The following is a 13148-nucleotide window of genomic DNA, read 5'->3' on the forward strand; positions in this document are numbered from 1 at the left end:
AGAAGGCAGCATACAGTCCTAGGAAGACCCAGTCTTATCTGACAGCTGTGTTCTGAGTGTGCCTGCTTGACCAGGCCCCTCCAAGACATGGCCATAGCCGGCTATGTGAAATCTCACAGGCTGGGCTCACAGCACTGCAGTTGGTTCCCCTCTCCTGCCCGCTGCACCCATAAGGTGGTGGAAAATAGAGGGACTGAAAGCAGCACAAAGCATTTAATTATGACGATACTTGCTGTTTTCTAGGCATTACACATAGGGTCCTGTGATTTGACAAAGCCAATCACCTGTAGAATTAGAAATAAACTCCAAGAGTCCAAAATTACTGTCTACTCTCTGTAAGCAACCATTGGGCAATATCATCTATAAATAAAATCTCCCAAATATTACTCTGAACCACGTAGCAGCTTGGGAGGCCAAAAAACTGTCTTTCATTACTTCTTCACACTTTTGAAGGAATTGGTTTAGCAGTGATGCATCCCCTCATGCTCTGACCAACTTCACACTTCATTTTTTAATCCAAATCTAAGTAACAGGCTTTGGGGACCTTGTCTGTATTCCTTCCTACTCAAGTCTGTTCCCATCTGCCTGATCCCCTCAGTGACTTTTCAATACTTCTTTTGTGTCACCAGAACTACTGTTGCCTCCCAGTCAAACTTCCCACACTGGTCTCTAAAACTGCTCTCCCTGCTTTTGCATGTTCAGTTTCTGTATCTGCAAGCTCATGAATAAGGGCTTGTTTGAGGACACAGAATTTACTATGGCCATTTTACAGATCGGGTTCAGACCGAGCTCTGCGTCCACGGGAAATTGCCAAAAAACATCTGATCCTGGTCATTGAGGGAAGGGCATGTGAGGAACCTGTGGACAGAGGTCCCTCACCCTGCCTGACTCACAGCTGGAGTTTCTCGCTGGCAGTTGAGACGGGTGATGTGAGAGGTTAGTCAAGAGTGGGAGCAGATTCCTGTGGGGCTTCACCAGCCAAATTCCTATCTAGCAAAAGGTTGCTACAGCAACTCTGAGCCACCCGAGATACAGGAATTATTGTAATGGCTGCTGAAATGCCTCGCTACTGCTCTGAGACAGGATAAGGAAAACCCTTCCCTTTGATATGGAGTGGTTACCCACTGTCACGCTTTTATGTCAGCTCTGTACAAGCACCAAGTTTCCTGAGCTTGCTTGGGAGCCAGGGTTACCTCTCAGTCAAAAGCAAGACGCCGTTACTCATGTGTATGTAATGCAAACATAGAAATAACAAACCTAAACACTGAACAATAACATAGTAAACAAGTCGTATCGTAAGTTAACATCCTATGGAGTGAGCTGAGCAGAATATACAAACCTGCACATAGCCAAGTTGTGTATTGTCCTCACTAGAGTTTCTGGTTTTCAAAATTCACATAGATACAAAAAGAAACAAACAAAGCAAAAATGGGACAAAAGCCCTCATGGCTTCCCAGCCACTGTCCGGCCGTTTTTTGGCTGCCTCCAGCCTGAGCATGTTTTCCTCTGGCACTTGGCCCGCTCACAGGTCATTCAGTCCACTGGACTATGTCATAAATACCAGACAGAGACGATGCTTTGGACAGAATGGGAAAGCTTGTGACCTAAACGGGACCTGAATTTAGAATGGGGTGGACTGAGGATAACAGAGACGTAGAACCAGCACTATCAGCATACTAAGTGAAAAAAACTTCCTCAAAGTCGTTCCCATTTTTACCTCCCTTTTGCTTCAGAGCAACTCAGTTTATTCTAGAAGCCAACAATGAACACAGCAGAAACTCTGTTATCTGAAATAGCTGTTTTTAGCTGAAATAACTGGCTTTTAAAAATGTCACTGAGACATTAGTTTATATCTCAGTGTTGCATTTTGGTCACCAAAAAAAAAAGGACCAAATCGTAGTGGGTGCAGATACACTAAAATTGATATGGTTACATCCGGGCTGAATTTGGCCTTAGAACATCCTTTGGGATTATTCAGTTCAAAATACCACACTAATCCAATCTCCTAAAGCTGCCAAATGTTGTAATATTTGGTATCAGCATGTGGCATTTTAGAGTTTTTGATACAAGCTTAGTCTGTTAGCTGAGAATTTCTTAGGTTTCTTACCTCTCGCCAGGTCTGTGAGCTTTTGGGCTAACCCTGAACAGCCTGAGAATGAACCGTGCTTCCACTGTGTCCAAACACCCAGAGCGAGTCATTGTCTGCTGAGAAGCTGGTTCTCAGAGCTGAAGAAAAGCATATCATTTTTAAAACAAAACATTTGTTAACTAAGGATTTCCTGGATTTTTCTGCTTTCTTATTTATACTATGATCTAGACACTGTGAAACCACTGTTTGACTTCTAGTATTATTTATGGAAGCCAGCCCGTTGATGTTTCCAGGTCTTAGAGAGAACTTCCAATTTGCAGTTTCAGTACCAGGTACGTAATCCTGACTTTAATTAGTAACAACCACTCCGATTTATAACTGTGGTGAAAAAAATCACTTCCAAGTATAACTCTCTCTGGATGCGCCCTGGGTTTGCATGCCGTTTGCGTGCATTCTGTGCTACACATCACAGCTGCATAAACAAAGTGGTTTGTAAATGTTAGCAAATTAGAAATCGGCATTTTGAATTTAGTTTGCTAGAGTAGAAGTGACCGTGCATGTCGTACAAGGCAGCACAGAATCAGGTCAGTGAAGTTCACGTGACTCCTATCTAGGCAAGATATATAGGTTGCACAATAGGGGCCATTAACAAATAGAAGAGGAGAGAGCAATAATAATACATAAGTTATTTAAATCTCTGCTCAGGTGCTCCTTTACCGTACAGTCCTCCTGTCTGCCACTCATCAGAGGACTGTTAGTGCATCACTGCACAAACTTCACCATCACACCATCAGTTACAGCTGCCCCAAAGACTTTTGTGATGACAGATAAAGGTTACAACGTGCCGATGACCCATGAGGATGTTAGTAGGGTGGAATATTGTGACTTTCAAACGCCTTTTTGAAAACCTGAGGAAATATATTCCCCAAATCTTTACTTAAGAGAGAAAATATTAGGACTACAAAACACTTCAAACACGTGCTGAAATTAGAAAATCTTGGGTTAGAAAAAGACGCCCAGAATCATGTAATTAAATGTTATGTTGGGGCATATACACGGAAAGGCAGCCTTTATTCTGGCATCTTCTAACTTTGGTGTGTTTGCAAGTTATTCATATTTTGGCAAAGATGTTGGATACATAAAACGTAAATATTATATATAGAATTGTATTTATCTCTGTTGTATGTTCTGCCTTACAAATACACCTTCCTAGTTCCATGTCAGAACCTACAACATTAACATATTCAGGTGCCAGTTGCTGGATTTAATTGTTTCTTGATAATCCAAAAGGCTGAGCCTGGACTTGCTCAGCCTCTCCATACTTCAGTCTTATCTAGTACTTTTTCTAAGCCACCCAGATAAATTATCTCAGTGTCCTGAGGTAAAGTGATTCTCTTGTCCGTGGGGTCTGCATTGCTCCAATTTCTTTCTTTATTTATTCTGCTTCATCTGCCAGACAGTTCTGAGCTCAAGCATTAAAAGTGATGAACAGGAAAAGCTTTCACTGATTTAATTTAAGAAAGAAAAAATGTATAATGCTGTACAGAGAATTTCCAAATAAAAGAAGTAGTTTTATAACATCTCTTTGGTAGGAGTGTGGCATCCCCTGACATGGTCAGAGAACTAACGTGCACTCAGACCACAGCAAGCTTATATTAAAGGTGCCAGGAACACCAGACAGGTCAGTGTCAGGAAATCCTCATCGCCTCCATTGAGAGGTCAATGAAAGATAATTGTGTACATTTGCTGTTTGTTACTCAAATATCACTTCCTTATGACAGTATGCATTACCTAATCTGCAGAGGTCAACGAATTACTCTTTAGTTCCTTGCAAATGACTGTGCAATGAACTTTGCCATTTTTAATACATATTTCTGAGGAAAAAAGCTAGTGGTCCAGGTTTGAGGCTCAGAAAGTTTCTCAACCTGAAGCACATTTCATGACAATGTATTTCTAGCACTACCCATAGAGCTCTGTAACTACCAGGCCTAAGCAGAGACCTTCTTAGAACTGATTCACAACTTGCACAGAACCTAGCACACACTAGGCTATACTGACAATTAGTCAGTATATTGATCATCAAATACAAAGAGATTTAGGAGAACTGAGATATATTACTATCTGATGTGTGCTAATAGTTAATAGTGGCTTTGGTGAATAACTCTGCATTGTCAGTTTCCTCACTTAAAAATAGAGGACCTAATGTAGAACTATTGCAGATCAACAGCTTGTCGGATCTGCATAAATGCACACTGACTGGTCGGGCTGAACACAGTGCTGATCGTGTACGTAGCTGCCGACTTCTCTTTTCACCCATGTGGAGCTCCACTGCAATCAGTCAGTTTGTACGGATACTCAGCACAGTTTACAGGTCTGAACCACTGTGGATAGTTTCCATAGAACTAGAAATCTCCATGCTGGATCAGGACAGCAGGGTTTAACTTAGCAGGTAGCGGAATGCACAAGCGCAGCACAGAGACAAGACTGGGGAATTAGGCTGCTGGCAAGTAGCAGCTGAAAGCTGATTGAACACAACAGATTGGGCTTTCATACTGGACAGATAGGCAGCAGCTATTTAAATGGAGCATTAACAGTTTTGCTCTTAATTATTTCCAAACCTTCCAGCTAATGCAGACTCAGTATGACATGTATCTTGGCCTCATTTATTTGCTGTTTCTTCGTGAGTCGAGTTACAGCTGAATGGTTTGTTGAAAATTTCTGTCTGTTGAAAGCCATTTTCTTTTAAGTGCTTGTTTTCTTTCTTCAAGCAGTTCTCATGTAAGTAACTGCATATATACCTCACAGAAATGTTTGCTTTCTCCATTCCAAGTGGAATTTCTTCTGAAATGATACTGTCCTGCAAGCCAATAAATGCTCATCATTCTGACCTGGTGGCAGGTGGAAGGCAAGTAAAGTCCAGAACTAAAGGGAAAACATCATACCTTCAGAAAATAGAGATACTTATATTTCATTTACTTTTAGGTCTGGGGTGACCTAAGACTGTGGCATTGCAATGTACAGTACAGTTTTTCCTGAAGTTTTGAGAAGTATATCAGTGACAGGTTTTATCTCAGATATGTGCATGGTTAAACTTGTGAAAGCCACAATGGCTGGTTTATACCTCAAAGAAAAAACTGAAATAACCTAATAAACCTTTACTAATAAAAATGTCAAACCTATCTTAAATATCTCTGAAATAAGAGAATGACCTTCAAAAATTATGTAGCTGCTTCCAAAAGTGAGCATTTGAGTCCTGTTCTCACACTTGTAGTTTCTATTCATCCTCCATTATATTGTATTTCAATAAAGACTGTAAACCCTCATCAATACTAATTTGATACGGATCCAGGGTGGACATACAATAGCACTTGTGACAAGTGGGACAGAATGTACCATTTGACATTTATTCCGCCTGAGAGAGGACAGACACATGAAGGTTATAGTAGTCTAGAGTTTAAAAGGTTCACGTAGACAACATGATATAGTAGAATAAAGTGGAACAGAATGGAATGGAACAGTTTGGTCGGGAAGGAACTTCAAAGATCATGGAGTCCAACTGCCTGACCTCCTCAGAGCTAACCATGACTCCATGTTTTCTTAGGGATGATGAGTAGACACAGGTTTTGACAGGGCAGGATTTCCATGAGTTCTTGTACAGCAAATATGAGTTAGCAGATCTGCTGATCCCTTCCTACAGATGTCCTAGACAGATCCTCCATAAATGGAGTGCCTTATCCTCCCCCTCCACTTTCTGCATGGATGACTGAAGCTCTGGCCTGGCCCTAATTTTGCAGCTAGTCTCAACAAGTACAGTTAATAGTCCAAAGCATTCCAGGCACAGGGGAGCAGACACAAGCAAGTCTTTTAGCAATGGATATCCAAGAATATATCAGCCAGAATATATTTTCCAATGATGGGTTCTTTATAAAAGTTATCCATTATGAACTCTAAATAGCCAGTTTGTACTGTACCTCCCATTTCAGCTGCGGATCTGATGGTTCTTGAATTTGCAGTCAGAAGAAGGTAGGATGTCTCTAATGATTTTACTTTCTGTTTGCAGAGTCTGGAAAAGAAAATCCGTTTTTGCTACAGCAAAGCAAGTTTTAATCTAAGCTTCATTTTACTACTCCATTGGACAATGTACTGTATGTTTCTCACATTTCCTATGCTGTAAACAAGGAAATTAGATGACTTAATTTTTAATTTCATTTAATCATCCTCCCATACCTCACGTCTATCTGTTTGCAAATCACCATATTATCTATGGATGCAGCAGCTAAATGTCATTATTTTTACTGTAGAAATAGGGCACTTGGAAACAAAATGCTCATCCAAGTAGGCCAGGGACAGAGGTAGAAATATAACTGTGGGTTATATGTGTGTTAGCGAAAAAATTGGACTTTTCATCTACGGTGCTCTTGGATTTAAAATATCATTTTGCCTGCTTCAAAGACACTGTATTATGTCTCCACATGGCTTTTTCTTAGAGCTGTACAGCTGGAGTTCTAGTGTTCTGAAATGTCCCAGCTGAATTTCAAATGAATATCAGAAATAGGCAAGGATATACATGATACATGCAGAATATGTATCTAGGGAAATCACAGAAGATCTAGTTTCCACTAGTTGGTTATACATAAATTATTGAGGCGATCTTCGTAAGCCTGTTGATTAGCTGGAGGCAGATATCTATTTTAGGTGTACTTAGGGTCAGGATTAGCTCACAAAACTTGGATGGCATTGTCCATAAAACAGCTAGAATCGTTTCAGCAATCTCATCCGAAAACGAGGTATTCTCCTTTATCGCTTTTAAACATATATAATTTTAGCTTTCCCTAACGAAGAGGATGACATTTTTGGAAATGAAGTGTTAAATGTCTTACAAAGCTATACTAGAGACTATTTAGGTGACTGGAGAAAGAACAGGACTGAGAGCCAGGAGACTTATTTCTATTTCTAGTTCTGCCATAGATTTTGTGACTTTGAACCTCAGCTCCTGCTTCTGTGAAATGGGGATGATAATATTTACTGTTCTCTCAGGGATATTGTGTAATGCAATTTTCATGATGGTCTTTGAAACGCCTGAGACCCTTGATTACAATGTTCAAATGAAAGCAATTAATAAGACAGTAGTAATCAGAGTATCAGCATGATTATTGATGATTAAAAAAATAATGTTTGATAATGTTATTGATATTAAATTATAAGCTTGATAGCATGGTTCTAAATAATAATAATAATAAGCCCAACCTGTTCATATCAGGAAGATCGTTGTAACACACTTCTAGGAACAAGAATGCTGCCAGCATAGCTGCAACGTGAGTGGAAAAGAATCTGTGAAGCTCTCTGTCTGAGCAATTGTAGGAGGCAGAATGAATATCTTTTCAATAATGCTTTGTGACATAGGAGCAGAAGCAGCTTTAGAGCTTAACAGTATTTTTAAAATATGACTCAGGAGAGGTTTTCTTTTTTAACTGAGCTGGGGGAAAAAAACCACAAAAACCACCCAAGAGTCAAACAATCTTTTAGAAACCTGGAGCCTTTAAGTAAAACAAGTATTGTAGGTCAGGATGATTTGAATTCACATGTAACACCATTGACAAACACCAAAGAGATTTATGCATCATAAACAGAGAAAAACAGATCTGATATATTGGAAACCTTGAGTTCTGAGAGATTATTGAATTGCCCTTTCCACAACATGCCATTTTTGTGAAATACCTGTATAGATTGTATTGAATAGCAGAAATAAGAAACACGAAAGATCAACACAGCAGTAATTCCAGTAAAGCAAAATGTATTCAGATTTGGTTAGTCACAGTAACTGAAAATGAAGGCAGTACTACAGCTTCTCTTTTCTTCCCACCTCAGGAAGCTGATGTAAAGACCTTAACAAAGGTAGGGGAAGGTGACAGATGCAATGCAATTGCATCCATTACTCCTACCATAGAAACGGTGCCTTTTTAAAAACAAAGCCCACCACTGTTTTGGGTGATTTCTGATGGTTCAGACTTGAAGAATTTAACTGGTAATCCAAACAGATGATTTGGTTTCAGTCTCTGATTTTGCCTTGTGTTATAGGAGACAGAAAAGGTCAACAGAAAATTTAAAGATACAATGTAACTAATAAAAGAGCTTCTCTAAGAGTATAGGAGAATGAAAACTAAAGTGTGTTACTTTGGTGTCTTAGTAGTAACTTTTAATGAGTTTGGATTAAATCTTCAGCACCAAACGCATAAAGGTGCTTCAGTCTGTGTCATATCAGAAAATGTCACAAGTCTCAATAAGTCATGTGCCATTTGTCTGAAACAATGGCTGAAAATCAGGTCATCTCCATGACTATGTAAAGCTTTCCAGCCTCACATTGCTACTCACCTACACGGAGAGCATAAGGATCTCACCCTTTCCATTTTGAAAAGCCATAGGAATAACTGATTCAGTAAATATATGAAATGATAGCTGTGCATTGCATGGGGCAACTCCTCATGGTACAGTACTACAAAGAACAACAACAATATATATTGTTTATACCACCACCTTGATTATAGTTTCTAATATGGTCAAGAGATGCAAAAAAAGGAACTTTTACAAACAAGTAATTCAGATCACTTCAGTATAAGGCTCTTACTGGACAAAGCTGGAGTAAATAGAAAGTGTAAAGACAAAACACTGGCATCAGTGAGCAACATTCTGGTTGTTGTTGCTGCTCACAGGCTAACATAAGCGTCATTATGAACATACTGATGGGAACATATGAGAAGTGTTAACTGCGTACTTTTCAGACATCCTTCTTTCCTTCATGCTTCCTATCACAGGCAGGACCGAACAAAAAAACTGTGTTTGAGTGATTTCCATTCTCTTTTCCTTTCAGTGTACAAGGCTGGTTCTGTCTCCATAAATACATGTTCAACAGAGTGCAAGGTAAGCTCTGAATGCCACGGTAGCGTTTCTAATGTATTCAAGAATCACAAAAAGAAAACCATCCAAGGTAACTGTCTTAAGTATCAATACTCTGAGGAATGGGGCTGTCTGGTGCATTTGTGTGTCCAACTTGAGGCACTGTTCTCCTGGATGCCAGAGACTGCTGACTGCTGGCTTCAAAACCAAAGCAACCTCTTTGCTCTGCAAGAGTGGCCCAAACTCTATGGCAAAATAATGCAACTTTTATTGCCTACAGGTAAAATGCAGCGTGACCACAACAGTTAGCCATCGACTCGCTACAGACATAAAGTACAGGTCAGTTTTGTAACACATTCCTAACAACAAGCTCATCAACAACAAGTAACAACAATTTCATCAGTATTGTGGCTGACCCTGCATATCCTTACAAGCTTGGTGGTATCCCTAGCCACTTCTACAGATAGTAAAACCGAGATCCAGAAGCTCACAAGGGATATTTACAAAGGGAAAAAAAAAATGGCAGCTAGCTGCCAAATTAATTAGAATTAGACCTTAATTAGATGGAAAATTCAGGTCAGGATGAGAACATAATTCAAATCTCGTGGGCACCAACCAGTGCTTTGTATCTAAAGTTGTTGTGCATTTTTAAGATAGCACTGAAGCTGATTTCCCTTTAAGAGAAATGACTTGGCCATCAGATAAGGATAAAATTATTTATTCAGATATGTCGGATGGATTTTGGTTCTGATAAAAATGTTGCTCTCTCCCATACTTTTAGATCCCCTTCTGACGTCAGTATTGGGATAGAGAGAAAGATTTTTCCAAACAGGGAAATGGAGATGATTGTGGCAAATACTCTAACGGAGTCTTCAGTGATAAACTAAGTAACTATCAATAGGACAAAGAAATAAGAGAAGAAATCTGCCAAGCCAAACTACCATCTCTTACTGTCACTGAGACCAGAATCTGGCTCACCGTCTCTTCTGCTCTACCAAGGCAGCGAGCAGCTGTTCTGTGCAGGAACACTGATCCAGTTCTAGAAATCCAGCAGCAACACTGTCCTTTGTATGCACGGTCTCTCAGCTTCTGTGGTAGACAAATTCTACCTGCTGCTGGTATGGGAACGTATATTTCCTATAAAGAAAAATCGATAAAGAACGAATTCAGATTATCTTCATTACCAACATTCAAACTCAGATTTAATCACTGATTTTTCTACTGGGTTTCTGTTACTGTTTCATCCCAGTATTTTTTGCATGTTGCTGTTTAAGCTGTAAGCTTCTTAAAGAGAGAGAGGGGAAAAAATCCCTAGACATAATGCCATGAAATCAAAGAGCAAGCTGACTGGGAAGAAAAAAACCAACCAAACAGTTACTATATTTAAACTGAATTATCCTATCACAGAACTGCAGTTTTTAAACCTCTCCACTTTGATGCAGCATTTTTGCAGCATTTTAATATGTTTTAGTAACATAAAATGGCTGAAACATTTTAATAGCCCCAATTTAAGAGGAATGAAATAGTACCGTAGGAGGAAGAATGAATGCCCCCGTTTTTCACTCGTAACGATGTGTGTTTGAAATCAGCTGAGGTAATGAGCGCAGTGAGTTTGGTGGTCCCAGCTGGAGTCTCATCGGGCACTTTGCCAGTCTGCAAAAATCATCCCATAATTTGGCACAGTGAAGCAGTATAACCTTGTCTGTGCTCACTGAAGGAGATCCAGGCCTGAAATAGGAGGGGTGCTGCTGCTCATGGTCAGCACTCAATGTATTGCCACAACCGAGCGCCATTTTGTGGGGTGCCCTTCCATGCTACGTTTAACTCCAGTAAAAAGTATTCATCTTCTTTGAAACCTGAGCTACAAAACAGACACGTTTTGTGTACAGTGAGAGACAATCCATGTGATGACCAGTAACTCTACAGCGAGTCTGCTTTGCAGCAGTGTGGATGAGTTAATGTTACTGCAGCTTGAAGGAAGGCATCCTGCAGTCCTCTCTCAGGCCAAATTCCCATTTACTTCAATTAGTAAGCATTACAGGAACAGTTTTAATGCTGCTGCCTGATGTGTTGGCTTCTTCTTCTAATATATTACAGTGAAATAAAGATAGCAGGCCAAATGCATGAATGGTATACTGCCATTATGTGAATGGAATTTCATCAAGGCTAAAGCTAGTCCATTTTGTTGTGCTTCTTTCCAAGGTAACGCTCTACAAACAAACCGCAACTTTACTTCATAGCAGCAAAATAAATCAGTTTCCTTTCTCCTTAGAGATGGAGAATGTGAAGCTGTGTGCACCTGCTGGAATACCAATATGGAAGCTTTCATGGGCTTGCACAGCTTAGGCAGAGCTGAGTTGCTTTCATTTTGTGTTGCCTTCATATTGATTCAGGATAACCATCTTTTTTAAGAGACAAGTTACTTAGGAAACTTTATGAATCCCTGGGTAATGATGGGAAATCACGCTTTTCAATTCACAAACCTAAGTTCCCCTTACATGAAATGATGCCAGCATGATCAGGTGCTGATTCCAATGCATCAGTTTTGCACAGGAAAATGATTGTAAAGGAAATTCTGCTCTGGAGGAGAAACACCTGTGGAGCAGTCCTCAGTTCAGCCATTCTTCTCCCAGTCTTCTCCCATCAGTTCTCCCATTCTTCTCTCTTCTCTCTCTCTTCTCTTCTGAGCATTCAGTGACAGGGCTGTACTTTTAATTCTTTGTTCCAAATTATTTGAGTCTATGTTGAAAAGATACAAAAGAATGGGAAGAATTAAATCCTTCATTCTCAATGGATGAGAGAAAACAAGAAAAGCGGAGTTGTCAGGCTGTAGTAGAAATAGTGAATCCTAGAGAACACCAAGAGTTCACCGACATTAGGTAGAATGCAAACTCTACTTTCCTAGCCACATTTCTGCCTGTTAACCAGTTGGACTTTTCTTCTATACACTGCCAACCTCTAATTGCACATGCCATGGTTCTGGTATGCCTAAATACTTTTCTGTGAGCCTTTTTGGAAACAAGCTCAAAAAGGAAACCAAGAATGACATACAGAGTATATAACAGAAGGAAACAACTATGAACCATGACCATTTTGTTGTTGTTACAGTTAGAGCATATCTACATACGTGCAGTGTGATGCAGTGGTCCAAGAAGCGAAGTAACTGTATTCAATCAACATTTGGGCACACAGACTAATCCTGCTGATAAAAAAGGATAAATTTAATACGAGCACAGAGTAACCAATTCTTGTACCTAAAGTAGGTCATCAGATCCAACTCATCAATTCTTAGTCAGAACTGTCCTGTGAGATGCAGGCATGCTGTCAAGAAACCCTTCTCTGGACACTGGCTAATTACACATCCTTGCTAGGAAGGATGCAGCACAACACAGTGCCTAGGATGCCATCATTTTATATCGCTGTCCCCTCTCCTCACTTCCTGTGCCAATACAGAGGTAAGATAAAGATATTTTGCTTCCAGATCAGTTTCTCACAGTGTGATACTGTGGGTGGTTTTAAGCAGCGATGGATGTGCAGCTTGTATGTAGGATCTGCATTTATGTAAGCCAGCACACATGAACAGATCACCTCTTGTATTTGCACATGCATAAGAACTGGTTGAAACCAAGTGCTTTTAAGGGCATTTATATCGCGTTCTGTATGGTTTGCTACGTGTATTGCTGGTGTCACTGATGTCAGACGGTGCTGATCTAACAGCTCGTGCTGCATTCATTGAAGTTCCTGTGAATTAAGGATGGCTAAATCAGTCTGTTTTCAGCATTCTGTGTCTGTTTTCGTGTCTCTGCCACTTAGGGAGATACTGCGCTGAGGGAAGCTGCTATCTCACACCACGCACACTGCTGAAATCACATTGTGCAGTTTATACCTCCTCGCCTTATCTCCGTGCAAGCCAGGGCTGAGTGTGCGTGTCGCTGTTATGCTGGCAGGGCATGGGGGAAGTCGTGTCAAAGACACGGCTCTGCCAGCACAGGCCCCGCTCAGCCCAACGGGACCTCTGGGGAACGAACCCCTTTGGGAGGCAGCAGCCACGCTCCCTTCCCTCACCCCTGGCAGATCCATGGCTGAGTGAGGCTGCCGTCCCCACAAAGCTGGTACAGCTCCTCGCTCATCCTTTGGCTGTTTAGTCACGGCTGTGGTGGCGGCA

Source organism: Excalfactoria chinensis, chromosome 16, assembly GCF_039878825.1.
Source record: "Excalfactoria chinensis isolate bCotChi1 chromosome 16, bCotChi1.hap2, whole genome shotgun sequence".
NCBI lineage: Eukaryota > Metazoa > Chordata > Aves > Galliformes > Phasianidae > Excalfactoria > Excalfactoria chinensis.